At 48.0% G+C, this 14633-nt stretch overlaps 1 protein-coding gene across 2 annotated transcripts in view; it reads right to left on the bottom strand.

Annotated features, from left to right (window-relative positions):
• Positions 1-14633, bottom strand: part of PTP4A2 (protein tyrosine phosphatase 4A2) — a 46551-nt gene that overhangs the window by 29187 nt on the left and 2731 nt on the right. Inside the window, exon 1 of one of the 2 annotated variants that reach the window (XM_075908564.1) lies at positions 1402-1629. The exons of the other annotated variant lie outside the window; for it this stretch is intronic. The gene's annotated coding sequence lies outside the window, so the exon portion shown is untranslated. Of the gene's footprint in view, positions 1-1401; positions 1630-14633 lie in introns of those variants that run through there. 2 annotated transcript variants of the gene reach the window in all.

The following is a 14633-nucleotide window of genomic DNA, read 5'->3' as shown; positions in this document are numbered from 1 at the left end:
GGAGGAGTCACCAGCACAACTCAGCAAAACCACCCTGTATCTCAGAGCCAAAACCACTTATCCCAGCACCTAAATCCCCACATGTGCCCTCTGCCACACCTCCTGGGCCAGCCTCCCCTTCCCTCCAGGGCCCCTGTCTGTGCAACCCTTCACTTCCCATTGCACACACTGTCCCCGCACACCTCACGGAAGGTGTCTAGCAAAACCCAACAGGCAAACTTGTGCAAGCTGTCCCCCCAGCTCCCATTGCACACACTGTCCCAACACACGTCACGGAAGGTACCTAGCACAACCCAACAGGCAAACCTGTGCAAGCTGTCCCCTACGTCACCTGACCACTCCTTCCCCCAAACTCTCACTCATCCGGGCAGCCCAGTAAACAGCCTTTCCCTAATAGCCCCCTCCTCCCTCCTGCAGCCAGGCATAACTCCTAATACCCCCACAAGTGGGTAGGTAAGCATGGCCCCAAGGGCCCCACAAACCCTAAGATGAAGCCTGCCTCTTTCCCCTCAGCCCAAGGCTGCCCTGCAGCACCTCACACCAGCCCCCCCAGGCTCCAAACCAGGTCCCTTCTTCTCCCACACCCCAGCTTCCAGGGCAGCCCCCTCTTTTCCCCCCCGCCCGCCCTGATAACCCCCTCTTATCCCAAAGCCCCAGCCCAATACCCCAGGCGCTAAGCCAGTCCCCTTTTATCCTCCAGGCCAGCCCCCTCCTTTTTCCAGACAGCCCCCCAAGTCCGAGCCCAACCCCCCATATCCCAGCCCCCCTTATCCCAAAGCCCAACCCCCAGGCAGCCCCCCCAAGCCCGAGCCCAACCCTCCATATCCCAGCCCCCCTTATCCCAAAGCCCAACCCCCAGGCAGCCCCCCTTATCCCAAAGCCCCAGCCCCCCCATATCCCAGCCCCCCCTTATCCCAAAGCCCAACCCCCAGGCAGCCCCCCCAAGCCCGAGCCCAACCCTCCATATCCCAGCCCCCCTTATCCCAAAGCCCAACCCCCAGGCAGCCCCCCTTATCCCAAAGCCCCAGCCCCCCCATATCCCAGCCCCCCTTATCCCAAAGCCCCAGCTCCCCCATATCCCAGCCCCCCTTATCCCAAAGCCCAACCCCCAGGCAGCCCCCCCAAGCCCGAGCCCAACCCTCCATATCCCAGCCCCCCTTATCCCAAAGCCCAACCCCCAGGCAGCCCCCCTTATCCCAAAGCCCCAGCCCCCCCATATCCCAGCCCCCCCTTATCCCAAAGCCCCAGCCCCCCCATATCCCAGCCCCCTCTCATCCCAAAGCCCGACCCCCCCAGGCAGCCCCCCAATATCCCAGGCTCGAAGCCAGCCCCCTCCTTTCCTCAGGCCGCCCCCCTCAGCAGCTCCCCCCTTCCCCCCGCGGCCCGGCCCCGGCCCCTCACCCTGGGCATTGAGCGCGGCTGTGTCCGTCCGAGCGGGCCCGGCGCCTCCCACACGGCGGGCAGGGAGGGGGCGAGGCGGCGGCCGCTCTGCCGGCGGAGGGGGAATGGCGGCCGAGCCCTGCTAACTGGAGCCCCACAGACTGCGAGCGCGCCCGCCTCGCCCACGGGAAACGGCTCCTCCTCGCTCAGCCACCCCCCGCGCCCCGCCGCGCGATGGCACGATCCGCGCACATTCCCCCCCTCCCGTCAGTGTTGGTACAGTCCACCCCGCAAATCCGCCATTGGTATGGCCTGGGCTCCCCCCCACACACCCGGCAGTGGAGTGATCCACTCAGTCACTTCCCACCAGCATTGGGACAAGCTTCCCCCCCTCCACAAAAAAAACCCCAACCGGCAGAATGCTGCCGCTCTTACCCCCTGATCAGCATTGGTACGGCTCATCTCCCCCCTCCTCAGCCTGGCATTGGTATGACTGTCCTCCCTTAAACCAGCATTGGTATAATCCACCCATATAGTAGTGGTATAACCCATCCCCCATTGGAATCGCCAGTTCCCGTCCCCGCCCCCCCTTCCAAGTCAGCAATGGTTTAGTCCACTTCCCCCAGCGGAAATACAATCAATATTGGAATGGCTCATTTCCCACACAATATCTTTAGCCGAGGGGCCCAGCAGCAGTGACAGGATGGCCCCTTCCACTCCATCATTGGGGAATGCCCCATTCCAACTGCTGTGTTGGTACGGCCCACGCCCACATGCTTCTCTGCAGAGCCTCATGGTGTAGAACACCCCCCCACACACACACCTTGGTTTGCTCCTCACATTGCCCCTTCCCCCACCGCTTCCATTCTCTTTCCCTTTGCTTGCTGGGGCCAGGTCACTTTTAACTCAGCAGTATGCCAGCTGGGTCTGCGCCTGCCCTCTGCTGGAAGGGGCTGGAACTGCTCAGCTGCGTATCCAAAGCCATATGTTGCTAATAATGATTCCCCTCTGGACTCCAGGGCGAGGCTCCTTTGCTTTGGAAACAGGAGGGACCAAGCTCTGTACCTGTTTGCTGCGACACGTGTAGTGACAGCCAGATCTTCTAGCTGGCCATGGATTTACTGCCCTAATGACAAACAGACATTGAAAGCAGGGGTCCTGAGCAAAAAGCCCTGGGTGTGGCATGAATGTTATTTCCCATGGAAAAAGCAAGAGGTAAATGCTGGCTGCGTCTTACATTTCCAGGGGGCCTTTTTTTATCTTGATTTTGAAGGTCTCAGCCTCACACAATGAGATTTCGCACGTGCAAGTTATAATAATATTACTCTGCATGTGCATAGCATTTTGAACCCATAGATCTTAAAGCTTTTCACAAAGATGTGTAAATAAGAACCCCATTGTATAGAAGACTTCTCCATGGCTATGTAAAAAGTCATTGGCACTGGCAGAATAGAATCTAGATGTTCTGATAGACTCAAAGACTTTAAGGTCAGAAGGGACCATTATGATCATCTAGTCTGACCCCCTGCACAGTGCAGACCACAGAATCTCACCCACCCCTCCCAGAATAATCCTCTCATCCTGATGAGGGTAAATCCCTGAGATTGTAGTCCTCTTGGGGCAGAGACTTTGTCTTTCTATTCCCCTGTAACTGCCAAGCATACCTGTGGCACTATGTAAAATAATAAACGCTGCAGGAAGGATGGGTATTTTCCTCTAAAATGTAACCAAGGTTGAAGTGGCTTCTGCTCGCTGTTATTCATTGACCAAAGATGAAGTTGTTAGACATTACCTGCAGGATATGCGCTTAGGCAGTCACCCAGGAGAGATTCAGATGCCACCAAGCTGATTAGCAGAGCACCCACTGCTAGTTTTATTATTATTATTATTATTATTCTTTCTACTGGTGGTGCACATTCCACATGCCTTGGTGCATATAACATTATTCTGCACAAGGATGGGGGGGAAATCCACACATGGATGGAAAAGAGTAGAGGGAACATTGATTATCAGTATAAAAGCAGGGCACTTGGGGAAAACAGCTTCACTTCAGATGCCACCCACCTTGAAATCTTTACCATCAAGTGCAGGTAACTCACTGGATGAGAGCAGCTGCATGCCAGCTGCCCATCAGAACAAACAGGCAGCAAATGGGACCCATTCAGGTAACATGCAAAAAGTTGAGAGTGACCTAAGTCAAGCCCCATGCCAAGAAAGATACTGAGCAGGGCAGAGAGACTGCCATGCCTCTGCTGAAACGCTGCCATCAGCACTGGCCACGCAGGAGCGGGGAATGAGTTCAGATGCCAGAATCAGGTCATCCTGACCCTCCATCTATAACACGATGTGCAGTGGGGATAGAGAGCTGGGACATTAGCCCAAGGATTCTGTTCTATGCGGAAAAGCAACGAGTGAGGCACAGAAATCTCCACCCTCTGCAATCTGAGTGCAGATGACAGATTCCTGGCTCTCTAGCTCCCTTGTCCCCTATAACAAAATCACTTTCATCACACATGGACTCATCCCGTTCTGTGCTGTCCCTGTTTCTCCTTCATAGATCAGAAAGAGCTGGGCCTCTCCATCAAGGTGGCATTCTGTGGGCAGCCTCGGGGATGTATTTGAGCTCTTACGAACAACAGGCAAAGGGCAAGCATTTAGTACGTCAGTTTAGTGGTGCTGGAATACAGCATCAGGAATAAAGTCCCCTGTTTATTATCCACGCAAGAGGAACAGCACAGGCCACAGCAAGGCAATTTAAATGATTCTGGAGTTATCTAACCCACTTGCTTTCACTACCCAGGACTGCAAGTTGGGTGCAGGAGAGCCCAGGAATTCTGGGTCTTGAAACACAGAATCCAGACTCTTGGCCAGATTCCAGGGTAGGTAATTGCATTCTGCCTCTCTTAATTCCTCCTGGCATTTGCAATTGGAGATGCTGCTTCTCCCTACTCCCTGTCCTAAACTGTTGGGTGGTGTGCGCTGTTACCCACTAAACATGACCCACCCACAAAGTGGCCACACAGAGTCATGGGGGCTTTGGCATATCATGGAAAACTGCAGAGCTCACACGCTTTCTTACAACACAAAGAGTGCGTCTAGACTAGCAAAAACTTGCCAGCTGTCTACACTGGCTGCTTGAATTTGCGCAAGAGCACTGACGTTCTAATGTAAGAATTCAGTGCTTCTTGCGCAAATACTTTGACACTCCCACTCAGGGATAAGCCCTCTTGTGCAAGAATACTTGCACAAGAGGGCCAGTGTAGACAGGCACCTTAACTTTTTGCACAAGAAAGCCCGATGGCTAAAATGGCCATCGGAGTTTTCTTGCACAAAAGCACATCTATACTGGGCACAGATGCTTTTGCGCAAAAACACTTTTTGCGCAAAAGCATCCGTGCCAGTCTAGACGCTCTTTTGCGGAAATACTTTTAATGGAAAAACTTTTCCGTTAAAAGTATTTCCGCAAAATCATGCCAGTCTAGACGCAGCCAAAGAGTTGTGTATTTCATTTCATTCTGTTCAGTGATTCGAGATCTTGGCAGATCTTACAGGTAACAGGAAGGTATGTTCTTGATGGATGGTTTACATACTAAGTCAATTCTTAAAGGCCTAATGTTAATACCTGGAAGGCTGTTTAGAACACTACGTCCTTCAGGATTGAATGAAGTCATCCCAACCCTGGCCCATTTCACCATATGTGTCCTAGATAATGTTCTCTGAGATCCTGTAGGTATTTCAGAGGGGATTCCATAGGTCAGACAGGCTGGGCATTCTCTAACCTGTATTGATCTTTACCCAATGCTCTAAATTAGCTCTAAGAGGCATTTGTACATGTCAGTGGTGCCATCTGACATGCAGGGCAGGAGGAGACTGCCAGTTCCATATCTTATGATAAAAACATGAAACCACATGTTGGTCAACACAAAACAATTGCAAGACAGAAACCAAAGACAACATAGTGGTCACTGCTCTGAGGAACTTGTGCCTAGAGAAAAGCATGGGTGTGTTGTTTACTGAGCAGAGAAGGTTAACTTGGCTAGAAGTCAGCAGCTACTAATTATGGAAGGTGAGGAGCAGTGGACAAGATCAGGATACAAAGAAGGCACAAAATAGCCTGGCTACAGCTTCTTTTGGTTCACGAAAAGAACTGCAGAGATACATAAAAAGGAGGGAGATTTTGGGTAGTACAAGGGGTCATAACACTGGCCTTAAAGTATCAGAGGGGTAGCCGTTTTAGTCTGAATCTGGATAAACAACCAAAAGTCCTGTAGCCCCTTATAGACTAACAGATTTATTGGAGCATAAGCTTCTTTGCCCACAAATTTCTCATTGTTTAGACTGGCCTTCAAGTATCCCATAGCTGCGGGGTTTGCCATGAGACTCCACCTCTTGTTACACAATTGTGCTCCTGAATCCCAGTTTTCATTTTAAAACAATGTGTCTAGCCCTTATGGTTGCAAAGGAAGCCCAAATGTGACCAAGCCAGGATCTACAGAGGCAGCCTGAAACGAGGGATGCAAAATCCCGATTAATCAGTTAACCAATTAAACGCTGACTCTGGAGCGGCCCTCTGCCTGCAGCAGGGTGGGAGTTCCTACTGGGAACAGGTTAACCATTACTAGGTAAGGATGATGCTTACTAGGTAACTGGTTAACCTGTTACCCGTTCAGAAACCTACCTGAAACTATAGCTAGAGCCAAACAGTTTCACTTCTTCCCTTGGCATTTAACTAAGGTACTGATTCACAGAGAAAGCTTAAATAGCTGGAGTAAGGATGTAAGGACAGGGGCCTGAGGCCTAAGAAAAAGCCCACCGAAATAGTGGAAAGACTCTAGCTGTTCACACCGGGCTTTGGACTAGGTCCCTGATCCTAATCTCCCTTTTTCTAGTGTATTGAGTTCCACAGGGTTACTCCAGTGAGATGAGTGGAGCCAGATCTGTGGTGTTTGCATACCTTCCTGCTGCTTGTGGCTTATGTCAGTTCCCAACGTCGGACAAACACCCAACAAAATCAAAGTATGCGGGGAATGGAAATAGTCCTCAAGCCTGATCCTGACAGGCAGAGAGCAGGGAGGTAGAAGCTAATTGGGAAAAGGCCGGGAGCATGGGTAGAGGTGAGCCAGGCACACAAAACGGAAAACAGGTTGAGTCGCCTGGTTCATCTGGCCAGGTTCCAAGTGGCTCCCGGGAAGGTGAGATGAAAGGTATGAATGAATGACCCATTGATCTACTTCCTTATCGAAGGGTGGAACACCGGATATAGATGACTCAGAGCTTGGCCTCAGCAGGTTTCTTCCCCTTCTTACAGCCCTGACTCTGCTTCTGGCTGGGCTCCCATCTAGAACAAGGAAGAGTAGTCTGAGAACTGGAGAATTTCAATCCGGGCTGCAACTGACTCAGATAGACCCCACCTCCCTAGTGCTCAGTCTCCTGTAACACAGTTGACCGATCTCGTGTCACATGCTTTCCTTTCCTGATCCCATGCAGGCAACATGAAGCAGGTATAGTCTGGTGTGACATTTATGGAATGGGGACATCTCCCAAGGGTGTGGCAAGGCTGCAGTCATGTTTCTAAAGCGCTCTAGGTGCAGTTCACCCCCTGCGCGGGGCGAGCATGAGGCCCATGCACAACTTAACACCCAAGTATGTCCTATTTTGGGGAGATTCAGTGATACATACTAGGGATAAGAACATAAGAACGGTTATTCTGGGTCAGACCAATGATCCATCTAGCCCTATATCCTGTCTGCTGACAGTGGCCAATACCAGATGCCCTCACATGATCCCTACCCTGTCATCCATTTCCAGAAAAACAGAGGCTAGGAACACCATTCCTACCCATTGATGAACCTAACCTCCATGATTCTATCTAGCTCTTTTTTTAACCCTGTTAAAGTCCTAGCCTTCACCATCCTCTGGCAAGGAGTTCCACAGGTTGACTGTGTGCTGAGTGAAGAAAAACTTCCTTTGGTTTGTTTTAAACTTGCTGTCTATTAATGTCATGTGGTGACCCCTAGTTCTTATTTTGTGAGAATAAGTAAATATTTTTTCCTTATTCACTTTTTCCACACTGCTCATGATTTTATAGTCCTCTATCATATTCCCCCTTTACTCTCCTCTTTTCTAAGCTGAAAAGTCCAAGTCTTTTTAATCTCTCTTCATATGGGACCCATTCCAAACCCCTCATAATTTTTGTTGTACTTTTCTGAACCTTTTCCAATGCCAATATATCTTTTTTGAGATGAGGTGACCACATCTGTACGAAGTATTCAAGATGTGGGCGAACCATGGTTTTATATAGAGGCAATAAGATATTTTCTTTCTTATTCTCTATTCCTTTTTAAATGACTCCTAACATTCTATTTGCTTTTTTGATTGCCACTCACACTGAGTGGATGTTTTCAGAGAACTATCCACAATGATTCCAAGATCTCTCTGTTTGGTAGTTGTAGCCAAATTAGTCCCCATCATATTGTATGTATAGTTGGGATTATTTTTTCCAATGTGCATTACTTTACATTTATCAACATTAAATTTAATTTGCCATTTTGTTGCCCAGTCACTTAGTTTGGTGAGATCTTTTTGAAGCTCTTCACAGTCTGCTTTGGTCTTAACTATCTTGGGCAGTTTGGTATCATCTGCAAATTTTGCCACCTCACTGTTTACAGCTTTCTCTAGATCATTTATAAATAAGTTGAATAGGATTGGTCCCAGGACAGACCCTTGGGGGACTCCACTAGTTACCTCTCTCCACTCAGAAAACTTACCATTTATTCCTACCCTTTGTCTCCCATCTTTTAATCAGTTATCAGTCCACAAAAGGACCTTCCCTTTTATCCCATGACAACTTACTTTACTTAAGAGCCTTTGGTGAGGGACCTTGTCAAAGGCTCTCTGGAAATCTAAGTATACTATATCCACTGGATCCCCCTTGTCCACGTGTTTGTTGACCCCCTCAAAGAACTCTAGTAGATTAGCAAAGCATGATTTCCCTTTACAGAAACCATGTTGACTTTCCCCCAACAAATTATGTTCTTCTATGTGTCTGACCATTTTATTCTATACTGTAGTTTCAACTAATTTGCCGAGTACTGACATTAGACTTACTGGTCTGTAATTGCCAGGATCATCTCTAGAGCCCTTTTTAAATATTGGCATTATATTAGCTATCTTCCAGTCATTAGGTACTGAAGCTGATTTATAGGATAGGTTACAAACCACAGTTAGTAGTTCCACAATTTCACATTTGAGTTCTTTCAGAACTCCATCTGGTCCTGGAGACTTGTTACTGTTAAGTGTATTAATTTGTTCCAGAACCTCCACTAATGACACCTCAATCTGGGACAATTCCTCAGATTTGTCACCTAAAAAGAATGGCTTGGGTTTGGGAATCTCCCTAATATCCTCAGCCGTGAAGACTGAAACAAAGAATTCATTTAGCTTCTCTGCAATGACTTTATCATCTTTGAGGGCTCCTTTAGCATCTTGATTGTCCAAGGGCCCCACTGGTTGTTTAGCCGGCTTCCTGCTTCTGATGTACTTAAAAAACATTTTGCTATTACTTTTTGAGTTTTTGGCTAGCTGTTCTTCAAACTCCTTTTTGGCTTTTCATATTATATTTTTTACACATAAGTTGACAAAGTTTATGCTTCTTTCTATTTACCTCACTAGGATTTGACTTCCATTTTTTAAAAGATGTCTTTTTATCTCTCACTGCTTCTTTTACTTGGTCGTTAAGCCATGGTGGCACTTTTTTGGTTCTCTTACTGTGTTTTCTAATGTGGGGTATATATTTAAGTTGGGCCTCTATTATGGTGTCTTTGAAAAGTTTCCATGCAGCTTGCCGAAATTTTACTTTTGTCACTGTATTTTTTAATTTATGTTTAACTAACTTCCTCATTTTTGTGTAGTTCCCCTTTCTGAAATTAAATGCTAGAGTGATGGGCTGCTAAGGTGTTTTTCCCACTGCAGGGATGTTACATTTTATTATATTACGGTCACTATTTACAAGTGGTCCTGTTATATTTATCTCTTGAACCAGATCTTGCGCTCCATTTGGGACTAGCCCATGTGCTCCTCCGCACCCATCAGCTTTTCCCCAGCTCTTAAGTTTAAAAACTGCTCTATAACCTTTTTAATGTTAGGCTGCGTCTGTAAGGCTACGTCTCGGCTAGAGTTAAATCGGAAAAAGATACGCAATTTGCATATGCAAATTATTGTCACTACGGTCACTATCTTTTTCTGATTTTCTTTCGAAAGAGGCTTTTCCGAAAGTTGGTGCGTCTACATGGTGCCAAATTTTGGAAAAACCTGCCTCGTAGAACAAGGTTTATAGGGATGGCGAAAGAGCATGTCTGCTTTTTCAGAAAAGCGGACGCATTTCTTGGATGCGGCACTGCTTTTCCGGGATACCGAAAAGCGCTGCTGTTTAGATGTAGCCCAAGAGTGTAAGGGTATAAGAGTGTAGCCCTTTAAATGGGTAACTGACAAGCTCATGCTACACACAAATGGCTCATGCTAAGCAAATGGCTAAACGCAGCTCCTGGTCCAATTCCCTGGGAGTCACTTGCCACCCCACACTGTATCAAAGGCAGCAGTATGGGGCAGCGGCCAGCTTCCCAGGAGCAGGGTGGCAGGCAGGAACCGGTGCGTACCGGGATCCAGCTTAAAAACCAGATCCCAGCATGCAGAGGCTCCCAGAGAGCTGACTGCTGCCCCGCATGTAACTGTGTAACCGCTGACATTTTCAGCAGTTACACAGTTAATCAGTTACACACATTTTAACATCCCTAGTGCATAGACCTTATGCCGAGCCCCTGGACAGGGGTGTATTTTGTTCTATGAAGGCCTTGGACGGAAGGCACTGTAGACATGGAAAGTTCTGAAGAGGGCTTATGCGCCCGTTGATCAGTGACAATTGGAGTATTTTTTCTCCTCTCCAACATTCCGGTTGCCACATCTTTCCGTCTTTGGGCATGGTTACACTGCCGTTAGGCACCAGCTGACTTTGGCTAACGGGGCTTGGTTTAAGGGGATATTTAACGGCGGGCTTGGGCGGCACCTCCTAGCTTACAGGGACCTAAAGTCCAGGCTGCAGCACAAGGACATAGTCCCTTAACCCAAGGATCTCAAGTCAGCTGGCTCAGGCCAGGCCCAATTGAAGTATGCCGATTGCCAGCAGAGTGCACACCACAGCTTGGTCTGTCTCAGATACCCTCCTCTCCTCACCAGGGGGCAGCAGAGCACAGCATTCGGCAAACAGGGAGGGGTCTCCCTGACCCAAGGGGATGCAGGAATAGCTGATCTTACCCTGTGATAACAATGAATGATGATGATCTCTGTGATCTGAGCCCTGGAACCAAAATGTCCATTTTTAGCAGAAGAGAGAGGGTTGCAAAGAAGATAAAGACTTGGGACCCCCTTCCAGGCCCTCTCCCAGAACGAGCCCCCTCGACTCTGCATTGCTGCTTAGCTACGCAGGCAGCTGCAACAGGATTGACAATGGTGACATGGGAACAAGAGTTCCTCTGTTCGCCAATGCAGCATGAAAACCCTCCACACGGGCCCCTCTCCAGGCTGCAGATGGGCGTCTCTGTGGCACACATCCATTTGCACAGCATACAATCTCTGGAGCCTAAAGGCTCTGAGGCTTCTGTCTCCCTTTGGAGCAAAACAAGGCAGCTTCGTAGCAAGCCAGCCAATTAATGATCCCATCATCCCAGTTTCAGGGGATAATTGTGAAAGCACTTCCACCCAGGTAATCCTCTGCTGCCTTATTACACCCAGGGGGTGCGTCTAGACTGGCAAGATTTTGCACAAAAGCAACTGCTTTTGCGCAAAATCTTGCCAGCTGTCTAAACTGGCCACGAGAATTTGCGCAAGAACACTGACGATCTAATGTAAGATTGTCAGTGTTCTTGCACAAGAACTCCGATGCTCCCGCTCGGGAAAAAGCCCTCTTGCGCAAGTGTTCTTGCGCAAGAGGGCCAGTGTAGACAGGGACAGGATTTTTTTGCGTAAGAAAGCCCCGATGGCGAAAATGGCTGCTGGAGCTTTCTTGCGTAAAACCGCGTCTATACTGGGCACAGATGCTTATGTGCAAAGGCACTTGCCAATATAGATGCTCTTTTGCGGAAATACTTTTAACGGAAAACCTTTTCCGTTAAAAGTATTTCCGCAAAATCATGCCAGTCTAGACGCAGCCATGTAGAATAGGGCAGAGGGCAGGTAAGCCAAGAGGACCACACACTCAGCGCTGGAACTGATCTGACTCCCAGTTCCATCCAGGAAAAGCATATCCACCCCCTAGCTTTGTCTCAGGGATTTGATTGAGGGACGTGGCAGCCAGGTAAACAACCAAATATTTACTACTTTTAATTTGTATTTCAGTAAACACAGAGGCCCTGACTAAGATTGGGACCTAACTGTGCTAGAAGCTGTACACAATTAGAGGGCATCTTGTCCCCAAAAAAACAACTACAAAAACAAGACACCGAGTGGGAAAAGAGAAGTATTATCCCCATTTTACAGAGGCGATTAAGTGACTTGCCCAGAGGCTGGGACAAAGCCAAGAACTGAAACTAGATCTCCTGAACCCCAGCACAGAGCCTTAACAAACCTCTCTTCCTCTAAAACTTATAGCAAACGTTAAACTAGCTACATGCATATTTTCTCTGAAATCCATGAATTAATGAGTCAAATACAAATGGCAACTACTGTGTGTTGTCATCACTGCAGCTCTCAGCACAGTCCTAGCACAACAGCCCCAGCTGTGATGTTATCGCCAAGCCGTGTGTACTCCCAATTAACATTTATACTAGCCCCCAAAGCACCACCCTTCTACAGCATGTGTAGCAGGTATTGGGGTTAAACACAGAGCAAAATTTTTTTTCTACTCTCTGACTGCACAAGAAGCACATAGAATACGGACTTAACAAGAGACTGAGTGTTAAGATGGAGTTGGAATTAGGCAGCCATAACTGGGCAGTTGGAGCAAAAAAAAGAACAAAAATTAAGGGAGAACCACAGGATCCAATAAAGAGAAGAGAGGCAGGGAACACAAGCTAACAGGCAACTTGGTAATGTGTGAGATGTATGGAGTTAGGGAGGTGAAACAGACATGATCATGCCTGGAAAGAAAAACATAGAGTGACAGAGAGAAATGAATCAGCGGCCTTGTTTTGAAAACAGCCCTGTACAGGCAGGCAGGCTCAGGCTTCTGCTGTCTAAAGGTGTGTCTACACTACCAGAAGCACCACTTTGGCCCCGCAGCTGTCCTGCTGCAGCACCATAGTGTAGATGCTTGCTATATTGACAGCAGCGGGGTTTCCATCAAAGAAGGTAATCTGACCCAGCGAGAAGCAGCAGGTAGGTGGACAGAAGAATCTTTGTAGCAGGGGGCTGATTTTGGACTGCAGAACCAGTGTGCAGGAGGACAGAGAGTCTACTCTTGTATCTTCCTATTGAAAGAGCAGGCAAATGACTGGCACCATGGTGGCCCGTTAGCAGGAGCAAGGATGGATTGTTTGGAGCAGAAGGTGCTGGGCCGATGGGATGGCATAGAAGACGTGTGCTCTGGGAAGGACAGGCAGGGAGAGGTGAATAGGATCCTGGGTGAAGCATTTGAGAGCTATGTCAGAGATGTGAAATTGAATTGGACAGATGGAAAGGGAGAGCGCAACTGAATCAGGAAGTGAAAGCAGAGAAGAGGGCAGAGAAGGAAGCCCGGATGGTGGATTCAGCACAAAGAGCCGGGGCAAAGTTGCTGAGAGAAAAAAAAAAAAGGACTGCCCCTTTTGCCCTTTTAAAAGGAGTCCCCAGTCGCGTTTGGTCGAGCTTTCATGGCTGCGCCGTGCCTAGGTTAGCACAGGGAGACAGGAGGAGAGGGCCGTTTTGGGAGGCGCGGGGGCAGCTTTTGAGCCACCGGGGGGGGCTTCACGAGCCACACCTGCGGGGGGGAGGGGAAAGAACCTTGGGTTGGCCACCCCTATTCTAGAGCCTCCTGAGTGAACCCTTGCGTGACAGACCCACACACTATCAGGCATGGCAGGATTTTCTACAGTAGCCATAGCTTTTACAAACTGTTCATAAGAATGGCCAGACTAGGTCAGACCGAAGGTTCATCTAGCCCAGTATCCCAATGGCCAATGCCAGGTGCCCTAGGGGGAATGAACAGAACAGGGGATCATCAAGTGATCCCTCCCCTGTCACCTATTCCCAGCTTCTGAGAAACAGAGGGTGGGGACACCATTTTTACCCATCTTGGCTAATAGCCATTGAAAGACCTAACCTCCATGAATTTATTTAGCTTTTTTTTTTAAAATCCTATTAAAGTCCTGGACTCCACAACATCCTGTATTCCACTTTTCCACTGTGTTCCTGAACTATGAACCCATCAATCCATTCATTATGGGAGAATGGCTGGTCACAGTGGCATGGAGGTTTGTAGCTTCCAGGAACGGGGTCCTGCCAACCGGTAAAGGAATACTGACTTCATTAACAACACTGGCAGAGATCCCTGCAACCAGTGACCCACAATGTTTTCCTGCTGAAAAATCCCTTGGTGCAACTGTACTACTGGCAGACCAGGTGCCAGCTCATGCCAAAGGCCTGAGGCCTCAACTGAACACTGCCAAGTGCATGGCTGGAAACCAGTCTGGTCCACTTGTGTGTTAGTATTGCTACAATAGGTATCAGATTTATAGAAATGTATTTAGGCTTTATGGAATGTTTGAGTTGTTGCATGCGTTAATGTCACTTATAATATCTATATCCCATGTTATAAATTAGTATTTAAATGTTTGCTCTGATACAGTAAACTCCCAGTCAGGAGAGAAGCATTACCAAGTGCGGAATACTAGTTTTTCACAAGAGGTGTCATCTTCTGCTGAACAGAACACCCATAGATACCACAGAAGACACTGTGGAACACAAGAGGGAAAAAAACAAGGGATCTCCAGCTGCTTAGCTTGGGTTCTGTAAATAACTTATAGAACTTGCATATCACAGCAACTTCTATTACATGCCTGTAACTCGTTTGTGTATGTTTAATTGTTTTAACCTTTTAATTAACTTTTTTTCTTAGTTAATAAATCTTTAGTTAATTGTAGGATTGGCTAGCACTGTCTTTGGTGTGGGCTCTAAAAAGCAGCTGGAGTAAGTGAGTGGTCCTTTGAGACTGGAAGTAACCTGAATATTGTTGTGTTTTTTTATGTAAGGGCCCATCTGTCACAAAGGAAAGAATACCAGAGAGG

The sequence above is a fragment of the Pelodiscus sinensis genome, chromosome 25 (genome assembly GCF_049634645.1).
Source record: "Pelodiscus sinensis isolate JC-2024 chromosome 25, ASM4963464v1, whole genome shotgun sequence".
NCBI classification, from domain to species: Eukaryota; Metazoa; Chordata; order Testudines; family Trionychidae; genus Pelodiscus; species Pelodiscus sinensis.
Note: the sequence above shows the minus strand (reverse complement) of the source record. Positions and strands in the feature narration are given on the sequence as shown.